The sequence below is a fragment of the Eubalaena glacialis genome, unplaced genomic scaffold, assembly GCF_028564815.1.
Source record: "Eubalaena glacialis isolate mEubGla1 unplaced genomic scaffold, mEubGla1.1.hap2.+ XY scaffold_248_1, whole genome shotgun sequence".
Classification (NCBI taxonomy): Eukaryota; Metazoa; Chordata; class Mammalia; order Artiodactyla; family Balaenidae; genus Eubalaena; species Eubalaena glacialis.
In genome coordinates this window covers 189,155-209,676 of record NW_026871260.1, presented here as the reverse complement: position 1 = coordinate 209,676, position 20,522 = coordinate 189,155, and the positions used below count along the sequence as shown (strand labels likewise).

At 73.1% G+C, this 20,522-nt stretch overlaps 11 non-coding genes and 9 pseudogenes across 11 annotated transcripts; all 20 read right to left on the bottom strand.

Annotated features, from left to right (window-relative positions):
- Nucleotides 1–574: 574 nt before the first annotated feature.
- LOC133083250 (5S ribosomal RNA) lies at nucleotides 575–693 on the bottom strand (annotated as a pseudogene).
- A 910-nt stretch (nucleotides 694–1,603) lies between these two features.
- LOC133083093 (5S ribosomal RNA) lies at nucleotides 1,604–1,722 on the bottom strand. Its single transcript, XR_009699157.1, has one exon. It is a non-coding gene; the product is annotated as a 5S ribosomal RNA (ribosomal RNA).
- A 622-nt stretch (nucleotides 1,723–2,344) lies between these two features.
- On the bottom strand, nucleotides 2,345–2,463 carry LOC133083062 (5S ribosomal RNA). The gene has a single exon (XR_009699127.1). It is a non-coding gene; the product is annotated as a 5S ribosomal RNA (ribosomal RNA).
- A 910-nt stretch (nucleotides 2,464–3,373) lies between these two features.
- Nucleotides 3,374–3,492, bottom strand: LOC133083249 (5S ribosomal RNA; annotated as a pseudogene).
- A 911-nt stretch (nucleotides 3,493–4,403) lies between these two features.
- LOC133083111 (5S ribosomal RNA) lies at nucleotides 4,404–4,522 on the bottom strand. Its single transcript, XR_009699174.1, has one exon. It is a non-coding gene; the product is annotated as a 5S ribosomal RNA (ribosomal RNA).
- Nucleotides 4,523–5,439: 917 nt separating this feature from the next.
- LOC133083061 (5S ribosomal RNA) lies at nucleotides 5,440–5,558 on the bottom strand. Its single transcript, XR_009699126.1, has one exon. It is a non-coding gene; the product is annotated as a 5S ribosomal RNA (ribosomal RNA).
- A 910-nt stretch (nucleotides 5,559–6,468) lies between these two features.
- On the bottom strand, nucleotides 6,469–6,587 carry LOC133083248 (5S ribosomal RNA; annotated as a pseudogene).
- A 910-nt stretch (nucleotides 6,588–7,497) lies between these two features.
- Nucleotides 7,498–7,616, bottom strand: LOC133083092 (5S ribosomal RNA). The gene has a single exon (XR_009699156.1). It is a non-coding gene; the product is annotated as a 5S ribosomal RNA (ribosomal RNA).
- Nucleotides 7,617–8,534: 918 nt separating this feature from the next.
- Nucleotides 8,535–8,653, bottom strand: LOC133083059 (5S ribosomal RNA). The gene has a single exon (XR_009699124.1). It is a non-coding gene; the product is annotated as a 5S ribosomal RNA (ribosomal RNA).
- Nucleotides 8,654–9,563: 910 nt separating this feature from the next.
- On the bottom strand, nucleotides 9,564–9,682 carry LOC133083269 (5S ribosomal RNA; annotated as a pseudogene).
- Nucleotides 9,683–10,592: 910 nt separating this feature from the next.
- On the bottom strand, nucleotides 10,593–10,711 carry LOC133083084 (5S ribosomal RNA). The gene has a single exon (XR_009699148.1). It is a non-coding gene; the product is annotated as a 5S ribosomal RNA (ribosomal RNA).
- Nucleotides 10,712–11,629: 918 nt separating this feature from the next.
- Nucleotides 11,630–11,748, bottom strand: LOC133083058 (5S ribosomal RNA). The gene has a single exon (XR_009699123.1). It is a non-coding gene; the product is annotated as a 5S ribosomal RNA (ribosomal RNA).
- Nucleotides 11,749–12,658: 910 nt separating this feature from the next.
- LOC133083247 (5S ribosomal RNA) lies at nucleotides 12,659–12,777 on the bottom strand (annotated as a pseudogene).
- Nucleotides 12,778–13,688: 911 nt separating this feature from the next.
- On the bottom strand, nucleotides 13,689–13,807 carry LOC133083171 (5S ribosomal RNA; annotated as a pseudogene).
- Nucleotides 13,808–14,724: 917 nt separating this feature from the next.
- Nucleotides 14,725–14,843, bottom strand: LOC133083057 (5S ribosomal RNA). Its single transcript, XR_009699122.1, has one exon. It is a non-coding gene; the product is annotated as a 5S ribosomal RNA (ribosomal RNA).
- A 910-nt stretch (nucleotides 14,844–15,753) lies between these two features.
- LOC133083246 (5S ribosomal RNA) lies at nucleotides 15,754–15,872 on the bottom strand (annotated as a pseudogene).
- Nucleotides 15,873–16,783: 911 nt separating this feature from the next.
- LOC133083110 (5S ribosomal RNA) lies at nucleotides 16,784–16,902 on the bottom strand. Its single transcript, XR_009699173.1, has one exon. It is a non-coding gene; the product is annotated as a 5S ribosomal RNA (ribosomal RNA).
- Nucleotides 16,903–17,819: 917 nt separating this feature from the next.
- On the bottom strand, nucleotides 17,820–17,938 carry LOC133083056 (5S ribosomal RNA). Its single transcript, XR_009699121.1, has one exon. It is a non-coding gene; the product is annotated as a 5S ribosomal RNA (ribosomal RNA).
- A 910-nt stretch (nucleotides 17,939–18,848) lies between these two features.
- Nucleotides 18,849–18,967, bottom strand: LOC133083245 (5S ribosomal RNA; annotated as a pseudogene).
- A 911-nt stretch (nucleotides 18,968–19,878) lies between these two features.
- LOC133083128 (5S ribosomal RNA) lies at nucleotides 19,879–19,997 on the bottom strand (annotated as a pseudogene).
- Nucleotides 19,998–20,522: the final 525 nt, after the last annotated feature.

Here is a 20,522-nt window from a genome sequence, read left to right as displayed (position 1 = left end):
CCGGGCCGGCCCTCCGGCCGGGCAGCAGCTGGCCCGAAGCCACTGGGAGCCACCATGGAGTGGGCACGGCCCCTTAGCCCCAGCAAGGCCCCCCCTTGCCCCCACGCCGCCCGCCGAGCACAGGACCCCGGCCCTGGTGGCCGGCAGGCCCGGAGAAGCGGCCCCGGCCCCCGCCCCCGCTCCCGCCCCCGGCCGTGGCGAAACGGCGGAGGGGGGGGCTTTTTCCGGAGGGAGCTGTGGAGAGACACACGGGCAGACAGGGGGCTGCGGCGCGGCTGGGCTCCGGTGGGGGCGGCCAAGTGCAGGTCGAGGGCCTCGCGGGCCGCACGGACGGCACCCCGGCCTGCGGCGGAGTCTGGGTCCGGGCCAGCCACCACGGGAGCGGCTGGGGTGGCGGCTGCCTTCCAGGGCCGCATTCTGGCCGCATGTCCAGCCAGCTCGGCGGGGAGCGATCCCTCCGGCGCGCTGTGTTGGGAGGGACGTGAGGAGGTGAGGCCTGCAGCGGTGCTCAGCGGGGGCGGAGGCGGCCTCGGCCGCGGGCCACTAAATGTCAAGGCGGAGCGGGAGGCAAAAAAGCCTACAGCACTCGGTATTCCCATGTGGTCTCCCATCCAGGTACGAAACAGGCCAGACCCTGATTAGCTTCCGAGATCAGACGAGGTGTGGTGCGTTCAGGGAGGTGTGGCCGTAGAATGCAGCGGGGGCCACGGTGTGCCTCTTGAGGCTTAGCTTCGCTGGTGCTGGCGACTTACCGCCAGCCCGGCAGCCAACCCTCTCCGGCGCGGCCCTGCCGTCCGCCCAGGCAAGCGACAGGAGGCCTCGAGGGCCCGGGGGTGGTGGAGTTGTGGGCGACTTCGCAGCTCAGGTCAGGCGGGACCCTCCAGGCCTGTAGGCGCTTGGCCCTCCGCCCCAGAGCCGCTCAACGCTCACAGGACTTGGCCCCGGAGGCTTAAGGGCCTGTGGCCCTCGGTCCCTTGTGCATTCCCCACCCTGTCAATCCACACAGTGCTAGGCGCAGCCCAGCCACGGCCTGGCCGGCCCGCCTGCCCAACGGCAGTTGGCCCGAAGCCACTGGGAGCCACCATTGAGCCGGCACGGCCCCTTAGACACAGCAACGCCACCCTTGCCCCCACGCCAACTGCCGAGCAAAGTTCCTGGCGCCTGGTGTCTAGCCAGCCCAGCGAACCGGTCCCAGTCCACGACCCCACTCCCACTCTCGGCCGTGGCGAAGTGGCAAAGGGTGGGCTTTTTCCGGAGGGAGCTGTGGAGAGACACACGGGCAGACAGGGGGCTGCGGCGCGGCTGGGCTCCGGTGGGGGCGGCCAAGTGCAGGTCGAGGGCTTCGTGGGCCGCACGGACGGCACCCCGGCCTGCGGCGGAGTCTGGGTCCGGGCCAGCCACCACGGGAGCGGCTGGGGTGGCGGCTGCCTTCCAGGGCCGCCTTCTGGCCGCCTGGCCGGCCAGGCCGGCGCGGAGCGCCCCCTCTGGCGCGCTGTGGTGGGAGGGGCCGGAGGAGGTGGGGCCTGCAGCGCTGCCCGGCGGGGGCGGGGGCGGGGGCGGAGGCGGCGGGCGACTAAAGGAGAAGGCGGAGCGGGAGGCAAGAAGCCTACAGCACCCGGTATTCCCAGGCGGTCTCCCATCCAAGTACTAACCAGGCCCGACCCTGCTTAGCTTCCGAGATCAGACGAGTTCCGGCGCGTTCAGGGTGGTATGGCCGTAGACGTTAAGAGGGGCCCGCGGAGTGCCTCTTGAGGCCCAGCTTCGCTGGCGCTTGCGCCTCCCCGCCAGCCCGGCGGCCAGCCCGCCCCGGCAGGGCCCCGCCGCCCGCCCAGGCAGGGCAACGGCGGCCTCGGGTACCAGGGGGGTGGCGGAGGGTTCGGCGACCTCCCAGCCCAGGGCGGGCGGGACCCACCAAACCGTTCGGCGCTTGGCGCCCCGCCCCAGATCCCGCACGTCGCTCACAGGGACGTGGCCCCGGAGGCTTTTTCCGGAGGGAGCTGTGGAGAGACACACCGGCAGATAGGTGGCTGCGCCGGGGCTGGGCGCTAGTGGGGGCGGCCAGGTGCAGGTCAAGGGGCTCGCGGGCCGCACGGCCGGCACCCGGGCCTGAGGCGGAGTCTGGGTTCAGGCCAGCCACCCCGGGAGCGGCTGGGATGCGGCTGCCTTCCAGGGCCGCCTTCTGGCCGCCTGGCCGGCCAGGCAGGCGGAGAGCGCCCCCTCTGGCGCGCTGTGGTTGGAGGGGCCGGAGGAGGTGGGGCCTGCAGCGGTGCCCGGCGGGGGCGGGGGCGGGGGCGGGGGCGGAGGCGGCGGGCGACTAAAGGAGAAGGCGGAGCGGGAGGCAAAAAGCCTACAGCACCCGGTATTCCCAGGCGGTCTCCCATCCAAGTACTAACCAGGCCCGACCCTGCTTAGCTTCCGAGATCAGACGAGATCGGGCGCGTTCAGGGTGGTATGGCCGTAGACGCAGGAGGGGCCCGCGCGGTGCCTCTTGAGGCCCAGCTTCGCTGGCGCCTGCGCCTTACCGCCATGCCGGCGGCCAGCCCTCTCCGGCAGGGCCCTGCCGCCCGCCCAGGCAGGCGACAGGAGGCCTCGGGGACCCGGGGGTGGCGGAGTGGTGGGCCACCTCGCAGCCCAGGGCGGGCGGGACGCTCCAGGCCCGTCGGCGCTTGGCGCCCCGCCGCAGATCCCGCTCGACGCTCACAGGGACGCGGCCCCGGAGGCTTCAGGGCCCGGCGGCCGCGGTCCCTTGGGCATCCCCCCCTGCCCGCCCACGCGGAGTTAGGCGCAGCCCGGCCACGGCCGGGCCGGCCCTCCGGCCGGGCAGCAGCTGGCCCGAAGCCACTGGGAGCCACCATGGAGTGGGCACGGCCCCTTAGCCCCAGCAAGGCCCCCCCTTGCCCCCACGCCGCCCGCCGAGCACAGGACCCCGGCCCTGGTGGCCGGCAGGCCCGGAGAAGCGGCCCCGGCCCCCGCCCCCGCTCCCGCCCCCGGCCGTGGCGAAACGGCGGAGGGGGGGGCTTTTTCCGGAGGGAGCTGTGGAGAGACACACGGGCAGACAGGGGGCTGCGGCGCGGCTGGGCTCCGGTGGGGGCGGCCAAGTGCAGGTCGAGGGCCTCGCGGGCCGCACGGACGGCACCCCGGCCTGCGGCGGAGTCTGGGTCCGGGCCAGCCACCACGGGAGCGGCTGGGGTGGCGGCTGCCTTCCAGGGCCGCATTCTGGCCGCATGTCCAGCCAGCTCGGCGGGGAGCGATCCCTCCGGCGCGCTGTGTTGGGAGGGACGTGAGGAGGTGAGGCCTGCAGCGGTGCTCAGCGGGGGCGGAGGCGGCCTCGGCCGCGGGCCACTAAATGTCAAGGCGGAGCGGGAGGCAAAAAAGCCTACAGCACTCGGTATTCCCATGTGGTCTCCCATCCAGGTACGAAACAGGCCAGACCCTGATTAGCTTCCGAGATCAGACGAGGTGTGGTGCGTTCAGGGAGGTGTGGCCGTAGAATGCAGCGGGGGCCACGGTGTGCCTCTTGAGGCTTAGCTTCGCTGGTGCTGGCGACTCACCGCCAGCCCGGCAGCCAACCCTCTCCGGCGCGGCCCTGCCGTCCGCCCAGGCAAGCGACAGGAGGCCTCGAGGGCCCGGGGGTGGTGGAGTTGTGGGCGACTTCGCAGCTCAGGTCAGGCGGGACCCTCCAGGCCTGTAGGCGCTTGGCCCTCCGCCCCAGAGCCGCTCAACGCTCACAGGACTTGGCCCCGGAGGCTTAAGGGCCTGTGGCCCTCGGTCCCTTGTGCATTCCCCACCCTGTCAATCCACACAGTGCTAGGCGCAGCCCAGCCACGGCCTGGCCGGCCCTCCTGCCCGACGGCAGTCGGCCCTTAACCCACTGGGAGCCACCATTGAGCCGGCACGGCCCCTTAGCCCCAGCAAGGCCACCCTTGCCCCCACGCCACCCGCCGAGCACAGGACCCGGCGCCTGGTGTCTAGCCAGCCCAGCGAACCGGTCCCAGCCCCCGCCCCCGCTCCCGCCCCCGGCCGTGGCGAAACGGCGGAGCGTGGGCTTTTTCCGGAGGGAGCTGTGGAGATACACACGGGCAGACAGGGGGCTGCGGCGCGGCTGGGCTCCGGTGGGGGCGGCCAAGTGCAGGTCGAGGGCTTCGTGGGCCGCACGGACGGCACCCCGGCCTGCGGCGGAGTCTGGGTCCGGGCCAGCCACCACGGGAGCGGCTGGGGTGGCGGCTGCCTTCCAGGGCCGCCTTCTGGCCGCCTGGCCGGCCAGGCCGGCGCGGAGCGCCCCCTCTGGCGCGCTGTGGTGGGAGGGGCCGGAGGAGGTGGGGCCTGCAGCGCTGCCCGGCGGGGGCGGGGGCGGGGGCGGAGGCGGCGGGCGACTAAAGGAGAAGGCGGAGCGGGAGGCAAGAAGCCTACAGCACCCGGTATTCCCAGGCGGTCTCCCATCCAAGTACTAACCAGGCCCGACCCTGCTTAGCTTCCGAGATCAGACGAGATGGGGCGCGTTCAGGGTGGTATGGCCTTAGAGGGCAGCCGGGGCCACGGGGTGCCTCTTGAGGCTTTGCTTCGCTGGTGCTGGCGACTTGCTCCCTGCTCGGCGGTCAGCCCTCTTCAGCAAGGCCCTGCCGCCCGCCCAGGCTGGCGACAGGAGGCCTCAGGGACCCAGGGGTTGCATAGTCAAGGGCGACCTCGCAGCTCAGGTCAGGCGGGATCCTCCAGGCCCGTAGGTGCTTGGCGCTCCGCCCCAGGTCCCGCTTGATGCTCACAAGGACGTGGCCCCGGAGGCTTAATGTCCCTTGGCCCTAGGTCCCTCGGGCATTACCAACCCTGTCCACTCACGCAGTGCTAGGCACAACCTAGCCGTGGCCGGGCCGGCCCTCCTGCCCGACGGCAGTTGCCCCGAATCCACTGGGAGCCACCATTGTGTTGGCATGGCCCATTACAGCCAGCAAGGCCACACTTGCATCCACGCCAACTGCCGAGCACTGTTCCCGGTGCCTAGTGGTCGGCCGGTTCGGAGAACGAGTCCTGGCCCACGACCCCGCTCCCGCACTCGGCCGTGGCGAAACGGCGGAGGGGGGGCTTTTTCCGGAGGGAGCTGTGGAGAGACACACCGGCAGATAGGTGGCTGCGCCGGGGCTGGGCGCTAGTGGGGGCGGCCAGGTGCAGGTCAAGGGGCTCGCGGGCCGCACGGCCGGCACCCGGGCCTGAGGCGGAGTCTGGGTTCAGGCCAGCCACCCCGGGAGCGGCTGGGATGCGGCTGCCTTCCAGGGCCGCCTTCTGGCCGCCTGGCCGGCCAGGCAGGCGGAGAGCGCCCCCTCTGGCGCGCTGTGGTGGGAGGGGCCGGAGGAGGTGGGGCCTGCAGCGGTGCCCGGCGGGGGCGGGGGCGGGGGCGGGGGCGGAGGCGGCGGGCGACTAAAGGAGAAGGCGGAGCGGGAGGCAAAAAGCCTACAGCACCCGGTATTCCCAGGCGGTCTCCCATCCAAGTACTAACCAGGCCCGACCCTGCTTAGCTTCCGAGATCAGACGAGATCGGGCGCGTTCAGGGTGGTATGGCCGTAGACGCAGGAGGGGCCCGCGCGGTGCCTCTTGAGGCCCAGCTTCGCTGGCGCCTGCGCCTTACCGCCATGCCGGCGGCCAGCCCTCTCCGGCAGGGCCCTGCCGCCCGCCCAGGCAGGCGACAGGAGGCCTCGGGGACCCGGGGGTGGCGGAGTGGTGGGCCACCTCGCAGCCCAGGGCGGGCGGGACGCTCCAGGCCCGTCGGCGCTTGGCGCCCCGCCGCAGATCCCGCTCGACGCTCACAGGGACGCGGCCCCGGAGGCTTCAGGGCCCGGCGGCCGCGGTCCCTTGGGCATCCCCCCCTGCCCGCCCACGCGGAGTTAGGCGCAGCCCGGCCACGGCCGGGCCGGCCCTCCGGCCGGGCAGCAGCTGGCCCGAAGCCACTGGGAGCCACCATGGAGTGGGCACGGCCCCTTAGCCCCAGCAAGGCCCCCCCTTGCCCCCACGCCGCCCGCCGAGCACAGGACCCCGGCCCTGGTGGCCGGCAGGCCCGGAGAAGCGGCCCCGGCCCCCGCCCCCGCTCCCGCCCCCGGCCGTGGCGAAACGGCGGAGGGGGGGGCTTTTTCCGGAGGGAGCTGTGGAGAGACACACGGGCAGACAGGGGGCTGCGGCGCGGCTGGGCTCCGGTGGGGGCGGCCAAGTGCAGGTCGAGGGCCTCGCGGGCCGCACGGCCGGCACCCCGGCCTGCGGCGGAGTCTGGGTCCGGGCCAGCCACCACGGGAGCGGCTGGGGTGGCGGCTGCCTTCCAGGGCCGCATTCTGGCCGCATGTCCAGCCAGCTCGGCGGGGAGCGATCCCTCCGGCGCGCTGTGTTGGGAGGGACGTGAGGAGGTGAGGCCTGCAGCGGTGCTCAGCGGGGGCGGAGGCGGCCTCGGCCGCGGGCCACTAAATGTCAAGGCGGAGCGGGAGGCAAAAAAGCCTACAGCACTCGGTATTCCCATGTGGTCTCCCATCCAGGTACGAAACAGGCCAGACCCTGATTAGCTTCCGAGATCAGACGAGGTGTGGTGCGTTCAGGGAGGTGTGGCCGTAGAATGCAGCGGGGGCCACGGTGTGCCTCTTGAGGCTTAGCTTCGCTGGTGCTGGCGACTTACCGCCAGCCCGGCAGCCAACCCTCTCCGGCACGGCCCTGCCGTCCGCCCAGGCAAGCGACAGGAGGCCTCGAGGGCCCGGGGGTGGTGGAGTTGTGGGCGACTTCGCAGCTCAGGTCAGGCGGGACCCTCCAGGCCTGTAGGCGCTTGGCCCTCCGCCCCAGAGCCGCTCAACGCTCACAGGACTTGGCCCCGGAGGCTTAAGGGCCTGTGGCCCTCGGTCCCTTGTGCATTCCCCACCCTGTCAATCCACACAGTGCTAGGCGCAGCCCAGCCACGGCCTGGCCGGCCCGCCTGCCCAACGGCAGTTGGCCCGAAGCCACTGGGAGCCACCATTGAGCCGGCACGGCCCCTTAGACACAGCAACGCCACCCTTGCCCCCACGCCAACTGCCGAGCAAAGTTCCCGGCGCCTGGTGTCTAGCCAGCCCAGCGAACCGGTCCCAGCCCACGACCCCGCTCCCACTCTCGGCCGTGGCGAAGTGGCAAAGGGTGGGCTTTTTCCGGAGGGAGCTGTGGAGAGACACACGGGCAGACAGGGGGCTGCGGCGCGGCTGGGCTCCGGTGGGGGCGGCCAAGTGCAGGTCGAGGGCTTCGTGGGCCGCACGGACGGCACCCCGGCCTGCGGCGGAGTCTGGGTCCGGGCCAGCCACCACGGGAGCGGCTGGGGTGGCGGCTGCCTTCCAGGGCCGCCTTCTGGCCGCCTGGCCGGCCAGGCCGGCGCGGAGCGCCCCCTCTGGCGCGCTGTGGTGGGAGGGGCCGGAGGAGGTGGGGCCTGCAGCGCTGCCCGGCGGGGGCGGGGGCGGGGGCGGAGGCGGCGGGCGACTAAAGGAGAAGGCGGAGCGGGAGGCAAGAAGCCTACAGCACCCGGTATTCCCAGGCGGTCTCCCATCCAAGTACTAACCAGGCCCGACCCTGCTTAGCTTCCGAGATCAGACGAGTTCCGGCGCGTTCAGGGTGGTATGGCCGTAGACGTTAAGAGGGGCCCGCGGAGTGCCTCTTGAGGCCCAGCTTCGCTGGCGCTTGCGCCTCCCCGCCAGCCCAGCGGCCAGCCCGCCCCGGCAGGGCCCCGCCGCCCGCCCAGGCAGGGCAACGGCGGCCTCGGGTACCAGGGGGGTGGCGGAGGGTTCGGCGACCTCCCAGCCCAGGGCGGGCGGGACCCACCAAACCGTTCGGCGCTTGGCGCCCCGCCCCAGATCCCGCACGTCGCTCACAGGGACGTGGCCCCGGAGGCTTCAGGGCCCGGGGCCCGCGGTCCCTTGGGCCTCCCCTCTGCCCGCCCACGCGGCGCTAGGCGCAGCCCAGCCGCAGCCCGGGCCGGCCCTCCTGCCCGACGGCAGTCGGCCCTTAACCCACTGGGAGCCACCATTGAGTCGGCACGGCCCCTTAGCCCCAGCAAGGCCACCCTTGCCCCCACGCCACCCGCCGAGCACAGGACCCGGCGCCTTGTGGCCGGCCGGCCCGGAGCACCGGCCCCGGCCCCCGCCCCCGCTCCCGCCCCCGGCCGTGGCGAAACGGCGGAGGGGGGGCTTTTTCCGGAGGGAGCTGTGGAGAGACACACCGGCAGATAGGTGGCTGCGCCGGGGCTGGGCGCTAGTGGGGGCGGCCAGGTGCAGGTCAAGGGGCTCGCGGGCCGCACGGCCGGCACCCGGGCCTGAGGCGGAGTCTGGGTTCAGGCCAGCCACCCCGGGAGCGGCTGGGATGCGGCTGCCTTCCAGGGCCGCCTTCTGGCCGCCTGGCCGGCCAGGCAGGCGGAGAGCGCCCCCTCTGGCGCGCTGTGGTGGGAGGGGCCGGAGGAGGTGGGGCCTGCAGCGGTGCCCGGCGGGGGCGGGGGCGGGGGCGGGGGCGGAGGCGGCGGGCGACTAAAGGAGAAGGCGGAGCGGGAGGCAAAAAGCCTACAGCACCCGGTATTCCCAGGCGGTCTCCCATCCAAGTACTAACCAGGCCCGACCCTGCTTAGCTTCCGAGATCAGACGAGATCGGGCGCGTTCAGGGTGGTATGGCCGTAGACGCAGGAGGGGCCCGCGCGGTGCCTCTTGAGGCCCAGCTTCGCTGGCGCCTGCGCCTTACCGCCATGCCGGCGGCCAGCCCTCTCCGGCAGGGCCCTGCCGCCCGCCCAGGCAGGCGACAGGAGGCCTCGGGGACCCGGGGGTGGCGGAGTGGTGGGCCACCTCGCAGCCCAGGGCGGGCGGGACGCTCCAGGCCCGTCGGCGCTTGGCGCCCCGCCGCAGATCCCGCTCGACGCTCACAGGGACGCGGCCCCGGAGGCTTCAGGGCCCGGCGGCCGCGGTCCCTTGGGCATCCCCCCCTGCCCGCCCACGCGGAGTTAGGCGCAGCCCGGCCACGGCCGGGCCGGCCCTCCGGCCGGGCAGCAGCTGGCCCGAAGCCACTGGGAGCCACCATGGAGTGGGCACGGCCCCTTAGCCCCAGCAAGGCCCCCCCTTGCCCCCACGCCGCCCGCCGAGCACAGGACCCCGGCCCTGGTGGCCGGCAGGCCCGGAGAAGCGGCCCCGGCCCCCGCCCCCGCTCCCGCCCCCGGCCGTGGCGAAACGGCGGAGGGGGGGGCTTTTTCCGGAGGGAGCTGTGGAGAGACACACGGGCAGACAGGGGGCTGCGGCGCGGCTGGGCTCCGGTGGGGGCGGCCAAGTGCAGGTCGAGGGCCTCGCGGGCCGCACGGACGGCACCCCGGCCTGCGGCGGAGTCTGGGTCCGGGCCAGCCACCACGGGAGCGGCTGGGGTGGCGGCTGCCTTCCAGGGCCGCATTCTGGCCGCATGTCCAGCCAGCTCGGCGGGGAGCGATCCCTCCGGCGCGCTGTGTTGGGAGGGACGTGAGGAGGTGAGGCCTGCAGCGGTGCTCAGCGGGGGCGGAGGCGGCCTCGGCCGCGGGCCACTAAATGTCAAGGCGGAGCGGGAGGCAAAAAAGCCTACAGCACTCGGTATTCCCATGTGGTCTCCCATCCAGGTACGAAACAGGCCAGACCCTGATTAGCTTCCGAGATCAGACGAGGTGTGGTGCGTTCAGGGAGGTGTGGCTGTAGAATGCAGCGGGGGCCACGGTGTGCCTCTTGAGGCTTAGCTTCGCTGGTGCTGGCGACTTACCGCCAGCCCGGCAGCCAACCCTCTCCGGCGCGGCCCTGCCGTCCGCCCAGGCAAGCGACAGGAGGCCTCGAGGGCCCGGGGGTGGTGGAGTTGTGGGCGACTTCGCAGCTCAGGTCAGGCGGGACCCTCCAGGCCTGTAGGCGCTTGGCCCTCCGCCCCAGAGCCGCTCAACGCTCACAGGACTTGGCCCCGGAGGCTTAAGGGCCTGTGGCCCTCGGTCCCTTGTGCATTCCCCACCCTGTCAATCCACACAGTGCTAGGCGCAGCCCAGCCACGGCCTGGCCGGCCCGCCTGCCCAACGGCAGTTGGCCCGAAGCCACTGGGAGCCACCATTGAGCCGGCACGGCCCCTTAGACACAGCAACGCCACCCTTGCCCCCACGCCAACTGCCGAGCAAAGTTCCCGGCGCCTGGTGTCTAGCCAGCCCAGCGAACCGGTCCCAGCCCACGACCCCACTCCCACTCTCGGCCGTGGCGAAGTGGCAAAGGGTGGGCTTTTTCCGGAGGGAGCTGTGGAGAGACACACGGGCAGACAGGGGGCTGCGGCGCGGCTGGGCTCCGGTGGGGGCGGCCAAGTGCAGGTCGAGGGCTTCGTGGGCCGCACGGACGGCACCCCGGCCTGCGGCGGAGTCTGGGTCCGGGCCAGCCACCACGGGAGCGGCTGGGGTGGCGGCTGCCTTCCAGGGCCGCCTTCTGGCCGCCTGGCCGGCCAGGCCGGCGCGGAGCGCCCCCTCTGGCGCGCTGTGGTGGGAGGGGCCGGAGGAGGTGGGGCCTGCAGCGCTGCCCGGCGGGGGCGGGGGCGGGGGCGGAGGCGGCGGGCGACTAAAGGAGAAGGCGGAGCGGGAGGCAAGAAGCCTACAGCACCCGGTATTCCCAGGCGGTCTCCCATCCAAGTACTAACCAGGCCCGACCCTGCTTAGCTTCCGAGATCAGACGAGTTCGGGCGCGTTCAGGGTGGTATGGCCGTAGACGTTAAGAGGGGCCCGCGGAGTGCCTCTTGAGGCCCAGCTTCGCTGGCGCTTGCGCCTCCCCGCCAGCCCGGCGGCCAGCCCGCCCCGGCAGGGCCCCGCCGCCCGCCCAGGCAGGGCAACGGCGGCCTCGGGTACCAGGGGGGTGGCGGAGGGTTCGGCGACCTCCCAGCCCAGGGCGGGCGGGACCCACCAAACCGTTCGGCGCTTGGCGCCCCGCCCCAGATCCCGCACGTCGCTCACAGGGACGTGGCCCCGGAGGCTTCAGGGCCCGGGGCCCGCGGTCCCTTGGGCCTCCCCTCTGCCCGCCCACGCGGCGCTAGGCGCAGCCCAGCCGCAGCCCGGGCCGGCCCTCCTGCCCGACGGCAGTCGGCCCTTAACCCACTGGGAGCCACCATTGAGTCGGCACGGCCCCTTAGCCCCAGCAAGGCCACCCTTGCCCCCACGCCACCCGCCGAGCACAGGACCCGGCGCCTTGTGGCCGGCCGGCCCGGAGCACCGGCCCCGGCCCCCGCCCCCGCTCCCGCCCCCGGCCGTGGCGAAACGGCGGAGGGGGGGCTTTTTCCGGAGGGAGCTGTGGAGAGACACACCGGCAGATAGGTGGCTGCGCCGGGGCTGGGCGCTAGTGGGGGCGGCCAGGTGCAGGTCAAGGGGCTCGCGGGCCGCACGGCCGGCACCCGGGCCTGAGGCGGAGTCTGGGTTCAGGCCAGCCACCCCGGGAGCGGCTGGGATGCGGCTGCCTTCCAGGGCCGCCTTCTGGCCGCCTGGCCGGCCAGGCAGGCGGAGAGCGCCCCCTCTGGCGCGCTGTGGTGGGAGGGGCCGGAGGAGGTGGGGCCTGCAGCGGTGCCCGGCGGGGGCGGGGGCGGGGGCGGGGGCGGAGGCGGCGGGCGACTAAAGGAGAAGGCGGAGCGGGAGGCAAAAAGCCTACAGCACCCGGTATTCCCAGGCGGTCTCCCATCCAAGTACTAACCAGGCCCGACCCTGCTTAGCTTCCGAGATCAGACGAGATCGGGCGCGTTCAGGGTGGTATGGCCGTAGACGCAGGAGGGGCCCGCGCGGTGCCTCTTGAGGCCCAGCTTCGCTGGCGCCTGCGCCTTACCGCCATGCCGGCGGCCAGCCCTCTCCGGCAGGGCCCTGCCGCCCGCCCAGGCAGGCGACAGGAGGCCTCGGGGACCCGGGGGTGGCGGAGTGGTGGGCCACCTCGCAGCCCAGGGCGGGCGGGACGCTCCAGGCCCGTCGGCGCTTGGCGCCCCGCCGCAGATCCCGCTCGACGCTCACAGGGACGCGGCCCCGGAGGCTTCAGGGCCCGGCGGCCGCGGTCCCTTGGGCATCCCCCCCTGCCCGCCCACGCGGAGTTAGGCGCAGCCCGGCCACGGCCGGGCCGGCCCTCCGGCCGGGCAGCAGCTGGCCCGAAGCCACTGGGAGCCACCATGGAGTGGGCACGGCCCCTTAGCCCCAGCAAGGCCCCCCCTTGCCCCCACGCCGCCCGCCGAGCACAGGACCCCGGCCCTGGTGGCCGGCAGGCCCGGAGAAGCGGCCCCGGCCCCCGCCCCCGCTCCCGCCCCCGGCCGTGGCGAAACGGCGGAGGGGGGGGCTTTTTCCGGAGGGAGCTGTGGAGAGACACACGGGCAGACAGGGGGCTGCGGCGCGGCTGGGCTCCGGTGGGGGCGGCCAAGTGCAGGTCGAGGGCCTCGCGGGCCGCACGGACGGCACCCCGGCCTGCGGCGGAGTCTGGGTCCGGGCCAGCCACCACGGGAGCGGCTGGGGTGGCGGCTGCCTTCCAGGGCCGCATTCTGGCCGCATGTCCAGCCAGCTCGGCGGGGAGCGATCCCTCCGGCGCGCTGTGTTGGGAGGGACGTGAGGAGGTGAGGCCTGCAGCGGTGCTCAGCGGGGGCGGAGGCGGCCTCGGCCGCGGGCCACTAAATGTCAAGGCGGAGCGGGAGGCAAAAAAGCCTACAGCACTCGGTATTCCCATGTGGTCTCCCATCCAGGTACGAAACAGGCCAGACCCTGATTAGCTTCCGAGATCAGACGAGGTGTGGTGCGTTCAGGGAGGTGTGGCCGTAGAATGCAGCGGGGGCCACGGTGTGCCTCTTGAGGCTTAGCTTCGCTGGTGCTGGCGACTCACCGCCAGCCCGGCAGCCAACCCTCTCCGGCGCGGCCCTGCCGTCCGCCCAGGCAAGCGACAGGAGGCCTCGAGGGCCCGGGGGTGGTGGAGTTGTGGGCGACTTCGCAGCTCAGGTCAGGCGGGACCCTCCAGGCCTGTAGGCGCTTGGCCCTCCGCCCCAGAGCCGCTCAACGCTCACAGGACTTGGCCCCGGAGGCTTAAGGGCCTGTGGCCCTCGGTCCCTTGTGCATTCCCCACCCTGTCAATCCACACAGTGCTAGGCGCAGCCCAGCCACGGCCTGGCCGGCCCTCCTGCCCGACGGCAGTCGGCCCTTAACCCACTGGGAGCCACCATTGAGCCGGCACGGCCCCTTAGCCCCAGCAAGGCCACCCTTGCCCCCACGCCACCCGCCGAGCACAGGACCCGGCGCCTGGTGTCTAGCCAGCCCAGCGAACCGGTCCCAGCCCCCGCCCCCGCTCCCGCCCCCGGCCGTGGCGAAACGGCGGAGGGTGGGCTTTTTCCGGAGGGAGCTGTGGAGATACACACGGGCAGACAGGGGGCTGCGGCGCGGCTGGGCTCCGGTGGGGGCGGCCAAGTGCAGGTCGAGGGCTTCGTGGGCCGCACGGACGGCACCCCGGCCTGCGGCGGAGTCTGGGTCCGGGCCAGCCACCACGGGAGCGGCTGGGGTGGCGGCTGCCTTCCAGGGCCGCCTTCTGGCCGCCTGGCCGGCCAGGCCGGCGCGGAGCGCCCCCTCTGGCGCGCTGTGGTGGGAGGGGCCGGAGGAGGTGGGGCCTGCAGCGCTGCTCGGCGGGGGCGGGGGCGGCGGCGGAGGCGGCGGGCGACTAAAGGAGAAGGCGGAGCGGGAGGCAAGAAGCCTACAGCACCCGGTATTCCCAGGCGGTCTCCCATCCAAGTACTAACCAGGCCCGACCCTGCTTAGCTTCCGCGATCAGACGAGATGGGGCACGTTCAGGGTGGTATGGCCTTAGAGGGCAGCCGGGGCCACGGGGTGCCTCTTGAGGCTTTGCTTCGCTGGTGCTGGCGACTTGCTCCCTGCTCGGCGGTCAGCCCTCTTCAGCAAGGCCCTGCCGCCCGCCCAGGCTGGCGACAGGAGGCCTCAGGGACCCAGGGGTTGCATAGTCAAGGGCGACCTCGCAGCTCAGGTCAGGCGGGATCCTCCAGGCCCGTAGGTGCTTGGCGCTCCGCCCCAGGTCCCGCTTGATGCTCACAAGGACGTGGCCCCGGAGGCTTAATGTCCCTTGGCCCTAGGTCCCTCGGGCATTACCAACCCTGTCCACTCACGCAGTGCTAGGCACAACCTAGCCGTGGCCGGGCCGGCCCTCCTGCCCGACGGCAGTTGCCCCGAATCCACTGGGAGCCACCATTGTGTTGGCATGGCCCATTACAGCCAGCAAGGCCACACTTGCATCCACGCCAACTGCCGAGCACTGTTCCCGGTGCCTAGTGGTCGGCCGGTTCGGAGAACGAGTCCTGGCCCACGACCCCGCTCCCGCACTCGGCCGTGGCGAAACGGCGGAGGGGGGGCTTTTTCCGGAGGGAGCTGTGGAGAGACACACCGGCAGATAGGTGGCTGCGCCGGGGCTGGGCGCTAGTGGGGGCGGCCAGGTGCAGGTCAAGGGGCTCGCGGGCCGCACGGCCGGCACCCGGGCCTGAGGCGGAGTCTGGGTTCAGGCCAGCCACCCCGGGAGCGGCTGGGATGCGGCTGCCTTCCAGGGCCGCCTTCTGGCCGCCTGGCCGGCCAGGCAGGCGGAGAGCGCCCCCTCTGGCGCGCTGTGGTGGGAGGGGCCGGAGGAGGTGGGGCCTGCAGCGGTGCCCGGCGGGGGCGGGGGCGGGGGCGGGGGCGGAGGCGGCGGGCGACTAAAGGAGAAGGCGGAGCGGGAGGCAAAAAGCCTACAGCACCCGGTATTCCCAGGCGGTCTCCCATCCAAGTACTAACCAGGCCCGACCCTGCTTAGCTTCCGAGATCAGACGAGATCGGGCGCGTTCAGGGTGGTATGGCCGTAGACGCAGGAGGGGCCCGCGCGGTGCCTCTTGAGGCCCAGCTTCGCTGGCGCCTGCGCCTTACCGCCATGCCGGCGGCCAGCCCTCTCCGGCAGGGCCCTGCCGCCCGCCCAGGCAGGCGACAGGAGGCCTCGGGGACCCGGGGGTGGCGGAGTGGTGGGCCACCTCGCAGCCCAGGGCGGGCGGGACGCTCCAGGCCCGTCGGCGCTTGGCGCCCCGCCGCAGATCCCGCTCGACGCTCACAGGGACGCGGCCCCGGAGGCTTCAGGGCCCGGCGGCCGCGGTCCCTTGGGCATCCCCCCCTGCCCGCCCACGCGGAGTTAGGCGCAGCCCGGCCACGGCCGGGCCGGCCCTCCGGCCGGGCAGCAGCTGGCCCGAAGCCACTGGGAGCCACCATGGAGTGGGCACGGCCCCTTAGCCCCAGCAAGGCCCCCCCTTGCCCCCACGCCGCCCGCCGAGCACAGGACCCCGGCCCTGGTGGCCGGCAGGCCCGGAGAAGCGGCCCCGGCCCCCGCCCCCGCTCCCGCCCCCGGCCGTGGCGAAACGGCGGAGGGGGGGGCTTTTTCCGGAGGGAGCTGTGGAGAGACACACGGGCAGACAGGGGGCTGCGGCGCGGCTGGGCTCCGGTGGGGGCGGCCAAGTGCAGGTCGAGGGCCTCGCGGGCCGCACGGACGGCACCCCGGCCTGCGGCGGAGTCTGGGTCCGGGCCAGCCACCACGGGAGCGGCTGGGGTGGCGGCTGCCTTCCAGGGCCGCATTCTGGCCGCATGTCCAGCCAGCTCGGCGGGGAGCGATCCCTCCGGCGCGCTGTGTTGGGAGGGACGTGAGGAGGTGAGGCCTGCAGCGGTGCTCAGCGGGGGCGGAGGCGGCCTCGGCCGCGGGCCACTAAATGTCAAGGCGGAGCGGGAGGCAAAAAAGCCTACAGCACTCGGTATTCCCATGTGGTCTCCCATCCAGGTACGAAACAGGCCAGACCCTGATTAGCTTCCGAGATCAGACGAGGTGTGGTGCGTTCAGGGAGGTGTGGCCGTAGAATGCAGCGGGGGCCACGGTGTGCCTCTTGAGGCTTAGCTTCGCTGGTGCTGGCGACTCACCGCCAGCCCGGCAGCCAACCCTCTCCGGCGCGGCCCTGCCGTCCGCCCAGGCAAGCGACAGGAGGCCTCGAGGGCCCGGGGGTGGTGGAGTTGTGGGCGACTTCGCAGCTCAGGTCAGGCGGGACCCTCCAGGCCTGTAGGCGCTTGGCCCTCCGCCCCAGAGCCGCTCAACGCTCACAGGACTTGGCCCCGGAGGCTTAAGGGCCTGTGGCCCTCGGTCCCTTGTGCATTCCCCACCCTGTCAATCCACACAGTGCTAGGCGCAGCCCAGCCACGGCCTGGCCGGCCCTCCTGCCCGACGGCAGTCGGCCCTTAACCCACTGGGAGCCACCATTGAGCCGGCACGGCCCCTTAGCCCCAGCAAGGCCACCCTTGCCCCCACGCCACCCGCCGAGCACAGGACCCGGCGCCTGGTGTCTAGCCAGCCCAGCGAACCGGTCCCAGCCCCCGCCCCCGCTCCCGCCCCCGGCCGTGGCGAAACGGCGGAGCGTGGGCTTTTTCCGGAGGGAGCTGTGGAGATACACACGGGCAGACAGGGGGCTGCGGCGCGGCTGGGCTCCGGTGGGGGCGGCCAAGTGCAGGTCGAGGGCTTCGTGGGCCGCACGGACGGCACCCCGGCCTGCGGCGGAGTCTGGGTCCGGGCCAGCCACCACGGGAGCGGCTGGGGTGGCGGCTGCCTTCCAGGGCCGCCTTCTGGCCGCCTGGCCGGCCAGGCCGGCGCGGAGCGCCCCCTCTGGCGCGCTGTGGTGGGAGGGGCCGGAGGAGGTGGGGCCTGCAGCGCTGCCCGGCGGGGGCGGGGGCGGGGGCGGAGGCGGCGGGCGACTAAAGGAGAAGGCGGAGCGGGAGGCAAGAAGCCTACAGCACCCGGTATTCCCAGGCGGTCTCCCATCCAAGTACTAACCAGGCCCGACCCTGCTTAGCTTCCGAGATCAGACGAGATGGGGCGCGTTCAGGGTGGTATGGCCTTAGAGGGCAGCCGGGGCCACGGGGTGCCTCTTGAGGCTTTGCTTCGCTGGTGCTGGCGACTTGCTCCCTGCTCGGCGGTCAGCCCTCTTCAGCAAGGCCCTGCCGCCCGCCCAGGCTGGCGACAGGAGGCCTCAGGGACCCAGGGGTTGCATAGTCAAGGGCGACCTCGCAGCTCAGGTCAGGCGGGATCCTCCAGGCCCGTAGGTGCTTGGCGCTCCGCCCCAGGTCCCGCTTGATGCTCACAAGGACGTGGCCCCGGAGGCTTAATGTCCCTTGGCCCTAGGTCCCTCGGGCATTACCAACCCTGTCCACTCACGCAGTGCTAGGCACAACCTAGCCGTGGCCGGGCCGGCCCTCCTGCCCGACGGCAGTTGCCCCGAATCCACTGGGAGCCACCATTGTGTTGGCATGGCCCATTACAGCCAGCAAGGCCACACTTGCATCCACGCCAACTGCCGAGCACTGTTCCCGGTGCCTAGTGGTCGGCCGGTTCGGAGAACGAGTCCTGGCCCACGACCCCGCTCCCGCACTCGGCCGTGGCGAAACGGCGGAGGGGGGGCTTTTTCCGGAGGGAGCTGTGGAGAGACACACCGGCAGATAGGTGGCTGCGCCGGGGCTGGGCGCTAGTGGGGGCGGCCAGGTGCAGGTCAAGGGGCTCGCGGGCCGCACGGCCGGCACCCGGGCCTGAGGCGGAGTCTGGGTTCAGGCCAGCCACCCCGGGAGCGGCTGGGATGCGGCTGCCTTCCAGGGCCGCCTTCTGGCCGCCTGGCCGGCCAGGCAGGCGGAGAGCGCCCCCTCTGGCGCGCTGTGGTGGGAGGGGCCGGAGGAGGTGGGGCCTGCAGCGGTGCCCGGCGGGGGCGGGGGCGGGGGCGGGGGCGGAGGCGGCGGGCGACTAAAGGAGAAGGCGGAGCGGGAGGCAAAAAGCCTACAGCACCCGGTATTCCCAGGCGGTCTCCCATCCAAGTACTAACCAGGCCCGACCCTGCTTAGCTTCCGAGATCAGACGAGATCGGGCGCGTTCAGGGTGGTATGGCCGTAGACGCAGGAGGGGCCCGCGCGGTGCCTCTTGAGGCCCAGCTTCGCTGGCGCCTGCGCCTTACCGCCATGCCGGCGGCCAGCCCTCTCCGGCAGGGCCCTGCCGCCCGCCCAGGCAGGCGACAGGAGGCCTCGGGGACCCGGGGGTGGCGGAGTGGTGGGCCACCTCGCAGCCCAGGGCGGGCGGGACGCTCCAGGCCCGTCGGCGCTTGGCGCCCCGCCGCAGATCCCGCTCGACGCTCACAGGGACGCGGCCCCGGAGGCTTCAGGGCCCGGCGGCCGCGGTCCCTTGGGCATCCCCCCCTGCCCGCCCACGCGGAGTTAGGCGCAGCCCGGCCACGGCCGGGCCGGCCCTCCGGCCGGGCAGCAGCTGGCCCGAAGCCACTGGGAGCCACCATGGAGTGGGCACGGCCCCTTAGCCCCAGCAAGGCCCCCCCTTGCCCCCACGCCGCCCGCCGAGCACAGGACCCCGGCCCTGGTGGCCGGCAGGCCCGGAGAAGCGGCCCCGGCCCCCGCCCCCGCTCCCGCCCCCGGCCGTGGCGAAACGGCGGAGGGGGGGGCTTTTTCCGGAGGGAGCTGTGGAGAGACACACGGGCAGACAGGGGGCTGCGGCGCGGCTGGGCTCCGGTGGGGGCGGCCAAGTGCAGGTCGAGGGCCTCGCGGGCCGCACGGACGGCACCCCGGCCTGCGGCGGAGTCTGGGTCCGGGCCAGCCACCACGGGAGCGGCTGGGGTGGCGGCTGCCTTCCAGGGCCGCATTCTGGCCGCATGTCCAGCCAGCTCGGCGGGGAGCGATCCCTCCGGCGCGCTGTGTTGGGAGGGACGTGAGGAGGTGAGGCCTGCAGCGGTGCTCAGCGGGGGCGGAGGCGGCCTCGGCCGCGGGCCACTAAATGTCAAGGCGGAGCGGGAGGCAAAAAAGCCTACAGCACTCGGTATTCCCATGTGGTCTCCCATCCAGGTACGAAACAGGCCAGACCCTGATTAGCTTCCGAGATCAGACGAGGTGTGGTGCGTTCAGGGAGGTGTGGCCGTAGAATGCAGCGGGGGCCACGGTGTGCCTCTTGAGGCTTAGCTTCGCTGGTGCTGGCGACTCACCGCCAGCCCGGCAGCCAACCCTCTCCGGCGCGGCCCTGCCGTCCGCCCAGGCAAGCGACAGGAGGCCTCGAGGGCCCGGGGGTGGTGGAGTTGTGGGCGACTTCGCAGCTCAGGTCAGGCGGGACCCTCCAGGCCTGTAGGCGCTTGGCCCTCCGCCCCAGAGCCGCTCAACGCTCACAGGACTTGGCCCCGGAGGCTTAAGGGCCTGTGGCCCTCGGTCCCTTGTGCATTCCCCACCCTGTCAATCCACACAGTGCTAGGCGCAGCCCAGCCACGGCCTGGCCGGCCCTCCTGCCCGACGGCAGTCGGCCCTTAACCCACTGGGAGCCACCATTGAGCCGGCACGGCCCCTTAGCCCCAGCAAGGCCACCCTTGCCCCCACGCCACCCGCCGAGCACAGGACCCGGCGCCTGGTGTCTAGCCAGCCCAGCGAACCGGTCCCAGCCCCCGCCCCCGCTCCCGCCCCCGGCCGTGGCGAAACGGCGGAGGGTGGGCTTTTTCCGGAGGGAGCTGTGGAGATACACACGGGCAGACAGGGGGCTGCGGCGCGGCTGGGCTCCGGTGGGGGCGGCCAAGTGCAGGTCGAGGGCTTCGTGGGCCGCACGGACGGCACCCCGGCCTGCGGCGGAGTCTGGGTCCGGGCCAGCCACCACGGGAGCGGCTGGGGTGGCGGCTGCCTTCCAGGGCCGCCTTCTGGCCGCCTGGCCGGCCAGGCCGGCGCGGAGCGCCCCCTCTGGCGCGCTGTGGTGGGAGGGGCCGGAGGAGGTGGGGCCTGCAGCGCTGCTCGGCGGGGGCGGGGGCGGCGGCGGAGGCGGCGGGCGACTAAAGGAGAAGGCGGAGCGGGAGGCAAGAAGCCTACAGCACCCGGTATTCCCAGGCGGTCTCCCATCCAAGTACTAACCAGGCCCGACCCTGCTTAGCTTCCGCGATCAGACGAGATGGGGCGCGTTCAGGGTGGTATGGCCTTAGAGGGCAGCCGGGGCCACGGGGTGCCTCTTGAGACTTTGCTTCGCTGGTGCTGGCGACTTGCTCCCTGCTCGGCGGTCAGCCCTCTTCAGCAAGGCCCTGCCGCCCGCCCAGGCTGGCGACAGGAGGCCTCAGGGACCCAGGGGTTGCATAGTCAAGGGCGACCTCGCAGCTCAGGTCAGGCGGGATCCTCCAGGCCCGTAGGTGCTTGGCGCTCCGCCCCAGGTCCCGCTTGATGCTCACAAGGACGTGGCCCCGGAGGCTTAATGTCCCTTGGCCCTAGGTCCCTCGGGCATTACCAACCCTGTCCACTCACGCAGTGCTAGGCACAACCTAGCCGTGGCCGGGCCGGCCCTCCTGCCCGACGGCAGTTGCCCCGAATCCACTGGGAGCCACCATTGTGTTGGCATGGCCCATTACAGCCAGCAAGGCCACACTTGCATCCACGCCAACTGCCGAGCACTGTTCCCGGTGCCTAGTGGTCGGCCGGTTCGGAGAACGAGTCCTGGCCCACGACCCCGCTCCCGCAC